The 6,771-nt window shown below is 35.1% G+C and overlaps 2 long non-coding RNA genes across 2 annotated transcripts; one reads left to right on the top strand and one right to left on the bottom strand.

The window, feature by feature from the left end:
- The first annotated feature begins 1,585 nt into the window (after positions 1–1,585).
- Positions 1,586–3,747, top strand: LOC105766132 (uncharacterized). The gene is made up of 4 exons (XR_001125030.2): positions 1,586–1,922; positions 2,395–2,452; positions 2,559–2,631; positions 2,760–3,747. It is a non-coding gene; the product is annotated as an uncharacterized LOC105766132 (long non-coding RNA).
- Positions 3,748–4,023: 276 nt separating this feature from the next.
- On the bottom strand, positions 4,024–5,780 carry LOC128041206 (uncharacterized). The gene is made up of 2 exons (XR_008195891.1): positions 5,354–5,780; positions 4,024–4,698 (listed from the first exon to the last, which is right to left on the bottom strand). It is a non-coding gene; the product is annotated as an uncharacterized LOC128041206 (long non-coding RNA).
- Between the last annotated feature and the right edge of the window lie 991 nt (positions 5,781–6,771).

Consider the following 6,771-nt stretch of genomic DNA (forward strand, 5'->3'; position numbering starts at 1 on the left):
CTATCCTGTGAATACATTTTGAACCCACTTACAAACAGCATCACCAACCACGTCCCACTGATTCTGGATGAAATAAACATGAAAATCGTCACTACCTGGTGCTTTCAATTGGGCCATATCGAATAGAGCTAACTTTGTAACATCTCAAATTTTTGTTTTAAAAAAATGTAAAATTGTTTCAAGGATGAGTAACTGGCTTAGTAGTTTAAGGAAAACAAGGAGACAGCGCAATTAGCTCAGGGACCTGAGTTTAATTCCTTTCCCTTCCAAATTGGCTTAAATTTTGCTATTTTTTCTCCTCCCCCTTATTTTGTGCCGCCCAAGCCTAGTAACCCTAAGTACCAATATCATTTTTTCTCTATTTTTCCACTCTTTTATCTGCTCATTTTCTTTCCCTATCTGTCCTCTCCTCTTTAGGGGTGTGCATTCGGTTAACCGACCGGTTAACTGACCCAAAATAGCTAAAACTGAAATAATCGACCTTCAAATTTTTTTTAACCGTTAACCGAACCGAATTTTTTTTAAATATTAATCGAACCAAAAATTTTTCGGTTAAACCGGTCGGTTAACCGAATTAACCGAAAATCATATGATTTTTATTTTTGGTTAAAAATTAATCGATTAACCGATTTAACCGATTTGCTATATAATGTTATTTTATTACTATATAATGTTATTTAACCGATTAACACGACTTTCATTGCTATATAATGTTATTTTATTTTTATAAGTCTAACATTTGCACCCCAAAATTCATATTCTCCAAGTAGAATAGGGAATATTAACAATAGCACAAAACTTAAATGTGTACAGGAAACAAGATTCTTTAGACAAAACAGAAAAATCTGAAGCATGATGTTCAAAAAACATAAAAGCAGTTTCAGATTTCGAAATAATATATATATTACAAGATGAGGGGAACCAATCAATCTTGAAAACCAAAAACACATGTAAAGAAGCCTGTACATAATTCAAGTAAAAGCATAGATATGAAACAAAAAAAAGACATGAAAAGGAAAAGACAAAGGAGAACTAAAGATTCATAGAGAAAATTTACGGGATGAAAATGGAGATTTATTACCTTTTTGGAAAGTTGAAAGGAGTTGAGTTGAGGGTTGACAAAGTTGCAGAGAAGAACAAGAAAAATTAGAGAAAAAAAAGAACAATATGGAATGGAATGGCAGCCGAAATTGCTGAATGGCAGGGCAGCAGCAGCAGGGAGCACCGGAGCAGCAGGCTATTAGTTGGTTCTGTTTTAGTTTTAGGGTTTTAGTAATTTTCAGCTATTTGTTAGAGATTTAGTCTTTAGTTTTAGACTTTAGTTTTATTGGATTGGTAAATGGTAATTGGGTTTGGGTAGACTTTAGTTTATTGGGTTGGTAAATGGTAATTGGGTTTGGGTAGACTTTAGTTTATTGGGTTGGTACTTGGTAAATGGTAATTGGGTTTGGGTAGACTTTAGTTTATTGGGTTGGGTAATTGGGTTTATTAATTTTTTTGGTTTAACCGAAAAAATCGGTTAACCGACAGGTTTCGAACCGAATTAACCGTTAACCAAAAAATATAAAAAAAATTAACCGACCCCAGACCGAAAAAATTCGGTTAACCGACCGATTAACTGAATTCGGTCGGTTAACTGAATTTTTTCGGTTTTACCCGAATTATGCACACCCCTACTCATCTTTCCTCTTCTCCCTCTCTTAGTTTCTTCTCTTTTCCTTCACTGAGCCGCCCATCAAACCTTTTCCTATTGCCGCCCTTCCCTCCTCTATTGGCGGTGACCTTTTGAACATTTTTTCTCCTCCCTATTGCTTTCATTTTTCATTAATTTTCCAGCCTCAAATCTATCACTTTTACCACTCGAAATTAAGCCTCCATTGCTGCCACAAGGTGCAGCATTTCTGCTCTTTGATATCTCTCGAGTAAGTGTCTTCTTCTTCCATTTTTCCTTCTCAATTTTTCTACAAATAATCCATCATTCTAGATTTGGAATTTTTTTGTTGGTTTCTGATTTAAATGGTCATTTTTCAGCCTTTAAAACTCACCTTTTTAGCCACCCAAAATAGCCCCTAAAACCATTGTTGTTGGTGGTGGTTGCCGCCCCCAAAGTGCTAAATTGTGGCTGCCAATTTGAGACCCTAATGTCAATTTATGCTGATGTTTCCAGCCTTGCTGTTCTTTGTTTTTCAAGCTTAAAATAGTCCCTTATCAGCCTGTAAACAAATCTTTTTGGTGTTTTCAAAATAGCCCCCTCTATGTCCGATAAAAGTAGTGTGCCGCCCCTAGAATCACCATTAAGGGCTGCTGGTTTTTCTTACCTTTGCCACCCTTTTCCAGAAAGGTTTAAACCTGTAATACCTTACTCTAACCATCCTTTAATTGTGTGTGATTTAGGAATAATGGATCCCCATTGTTCTGACAAATTGGGAAACGAAAGTGCAGTTGTTTACAGGTTAATGTGTAGTTTTGATTTTGTTAATAAGGGATGTGTTGGCTGGATAATTTGGAGTTTTTAATTGATGTTAAGCTACTGATTTTTCAGTATTATGTTGTGTTAGGTGCAGATCTAAATGACTTGAACCAGCAGTGAAGACGTTTACCTGTCGCACCCTCGCTTCATACTGAATCAGTGTAAGTCGTTTAAACGATTTGGTTTCGTAAATTGGACATGTTAGCACTGGTTTGGCCAAACCCGTAGCGGATGTTTTAAGACTGGTTTAACAACATCTTAACTCAATAAATGTTTTATTTTGATTTAGGTACGAGTTAATGTTAAGGGAGGACACGCAGACTTCACAAAGTAGTGCTACGGTTTTACGATTTTAAGGTGTGGGTTCTAACTCGTAAAATTAATTGTTAAAATTATGTTTTTTGTGTTTAAATTAATGTTTAAGTTAGATGGCCAGACTTATTTAAATTTTTAAATAGCATGAATGCAAAAATTGGCATGGTTGACTGATTAATTGTATGTATGGTATTTATATGATTTTAAATGGTTGATAAGGATATTAATGGTTGCTGGTTAAATGCATAGTATGAGACACAAGCAATTATTATTCGATTGAATGTGTGAAATGTATGTCTAGTTATGATGCTATTGCATGAATGATTGAAAGCCTGTGACCTGAAATTGTTATTGTAGCATGATTAAATGTCATTGCAATGATTATGAAACTATATGCATGTCAAACATACCATTGGACTGAATTGAATGAGATATTGAAAGCATGTATAACATGCCATTGAATTGAGACTGAAATAGAAGCATGATCTTACTTGTTTCTTGTATGTCATAATGCATGAGCATGGGGTGAGATATTGTGGATGACGGAAGAGTTTCGTGGAGTACCAGCGGCAATTAAAGTCTGCATTATTGTTGTCAGTGCACTGCACCAGGAGTACTGAGGAGATTGGTGATTTTATCACATATTGATTGGTAGTCTAATATGCATTTACTGTACTGATGGCTTGTCCACAAAATTGGCAGCTTGTCTGCATATTGATTGGCAGTATAACTGTATTGTTTAAATTGGTGGTTTAATCGCATTAAGCTCAACTCACATTATTCGAAGATTGGCAGATGAGTTCTAGGGAACTCGTGGAGTGTAGCGGATGGATGGGTAGGAACCTTTTTGCATTGCATCATGCTCATGAATACTCAAATGTTATTGATTTATGTTACGTGTTGTATTGTATTGAATTAGTGAATGCTATCCGTATGTATGAATGTGTGTTTACACTTTTAAAGACTTACACTGAGCTAGTTTAGCTCACCCCATAGTTTCAAACTTCTCAGGTAATGCTCAATACTAGGATCGGATCTGGCATACAGAAGTACGACAGAATACATACCATTCTTTTTATTAAATAATTTCTAATAAGTTTTATTCGATTTATGGACTATAAAATTTATTTGGACTGTGGTTTGGGTTTTTCTTTGGATATAGGTTTTCCTCATGCATGCATTATTCAAACGTGATGAATATACATTTGTGGTAACCGAAAATTGAATGCTACTCGACCTAACTAAAATCGGGCATCAATAGAGTTTTTTTTGTTGCATTGAAAGATAACGAAATTTCGCAAAACAAAGTGACAAACAATAATCTTTCCTAAAACGTCACTTTCAACAATAAAAACCTGACTTAAGAATAGATGGTTAATGAGTGAATGATTTGCAAATTAACTCAAGAGCAAACTTCGATTTTCCTTAAAAGAGAGTAACTAAGGTTTTCAAAGAATGGTCGGGCCATTTGGTCACATTGGTGGCTAATGTAGTCTTCACGATTCGGCCATAATGTTTAGGCTGGGTTGAGGAGGTTACAAACTTAATTTCATCTATAGAGACCTCCTTACCCAAAAATAGAACATTACTGTGATCAAGCCTTGGGAACATACTAGACAGTAAATCTCTGATTCTAACTGGTTGCTCACCATACAATTTCTTGAATCATCTAACCGACCCAAATTGAAGATCAACTTCTTCAAAGATCCACTCTCCTTCCTCAATTTTCAAGGTAATGATTCGATTATATTTCCTTTTCTACAGTGTAAGCCTATGAAAAAAATTGGTGTTACGGTCCCCCAAAGCCAACCAATCACATCTAGGTTTCTGTTTCCACAATAATTCGTCATGATGGAGAACCTCTTCTAATTCCTCTCTCACCCTCATTTCCAACTGAGCTGAATGGTCAGTACCTGAATTTTTCATCGCCCGTTAATACTAGAAAGTTTCCGTATCAAATGTCTTTTCCAGATACTAATATGACCATAAACGAATTTATTCCAGGAATTAATATTAGAAATAATTTGATCAAGTGATTTAGACATGCTCCCATTAAATCTCCAATTATCTTTGACAAAATCAACAAAACTCGGATGTTCAACCCACCCTACTAGAAATCTAAAGGGTCGACCTCTAGCTGATGCAAAACTTGGATAGCCAATTTTAACCCTTCCCAAAGTTTCTTCCTTTTTTGTCTATCCGAACTACCATAAATGAAAGCAACATAGATTGGATGATCATACGAAATATCAATTACCCAGATAATAATAAATTGGGGATGATTACAAACCACCTCCACTTGAACCAAGTCTTTCCAAGCTATCCAAATACCTCTAGAAAAACCATCAACCTCCACCCGGTGAGAATACTGGAAACCCAATTTAGCTGACTTTATCTACTTTAACACCACTAACTCCTATTTCTAGTAAACTCACAATATCAAACTTGAACTCTGCATTATACTCTTAAAAAATGTGAAGGAACTTAACACTGGCACACCCCTGACAATTCCATGAAAATATAGGCAAATTCATGTTCATAATTTAAAGAAAAAATAAATGAACTAACCATTTACTGCTCGAAGATTCCCGACTCATCAACCCACATGCCATTCACGCTTGGATTAGCTTTATCCAATTCCTTCTCAAGTTAATAATTAATTAATTCAACCATGGAGTTTATTGTATCAGAAAGAGGTACACGAGCAGAACCAACTAACTTAAAACGATCTCTACATTCCCTGATAATCCTATTTAACTTCCTTTCATTACGGTTGGACTCAGATTTTCCATTATATCCACACCCCTTATTACTATGCTTAACCTGAATCCCCCCCCCCCCCCCAAAAGTAACGCTTCTTGTGTTACCAATATTATGGTGACATAATTCTCCTTAAAGGTGATGACAAAATGCTTTCCTAGTTCTAAAACATCTAGACTAATAGAAAAAAAAGTTCAAATACTTCAACAAAAATAAGATTAAACTGTGTAGCTGAACCTACCGGAATAAAGGCTTCTAGACCACTCATACCGAAAGAAGACACATTACAATCATTGAGGATAGAGTCCCTTGAATATCCCTCCCCCTTTGGGTTTGTCCCTAATGTTAGCAAAACTGGTCGAACCATCATTTTCCAGTCCAACAACAGAAATTTTTTCCTTATCCGGCCTCTTTTCAACGTTTTTTTGAATCTAGCAGAGTCGACCCACTCCCACGAGTCGAATGATCCATTTTCGGCCCAGAGACCGAACCAACATTTTTCAGCCTAGTCGAAATTCCTGATTTTTTTTACCCATCATTTTATCTGATTTTCCCAGGTCCATCAAATCCGGCCCACTCCCACCAGCTGATTTATAATTCACTTTCGGGCTCCCTGGCCCAGTCTTTACCACCTACTCCTTTTTGCCATTTAAGTCGGCCTTCCCACTTTATCCCCTCAATTTCCTCTCGATCCCCCTGATTTATTCGCCATAAATTCAAACCATTTTTGTTCAATGATTCTAGCATAATCTTCCATTTCCTTCTTCACCATGTAATACTGAAAATCTCGAGCCCAAGATGATTTTATGGCGAAAATGCCAATGAAAAAAATATGGTAATGGCATTTATCCATTTGGAATGAAAAAAAGATAATGGCATTAGGCCATCGACCATTAAATAAATAAAGAATGATATTCAATTACTCAATTGAAGATAAGAATAGTTGGAATTATTTTTTCGAATATAAATAATAGCAAATTTTCTTTAAATAATACAATACTTGAATATCTCTATATTTAAGAATATTTTAGACAATGACGAAGTGAATAATTTTGATCATGTGATTTTGTATTAAGATTGATGTTGTATCAAACTATATTATAAGTTTATTATTTTAATTCTACATTATCTTTACATAATAGATTATGAGAGGTGATAATTATATTAGTATTAGAGTTTTAAGTTTTTATTTTGATCTAGTCGAAAAAATATAGATAAAATATTTC

This window comes from Gossypium raimondii, chromosome 5, assembly GCF_025698545.1.
Source record: "Gossypium raimondii isolate GPD5lz chromosome 5, ASM2569854v1, whole genome shotgun sequence".
In the NCBI taxonomy this organism is placed as follows: Eukaryota; Viridiplantae; Streptophyta; class Magnoliopsida; order Malvales; family Malvaceae; genus Gossypium; species Gossypium raimondii.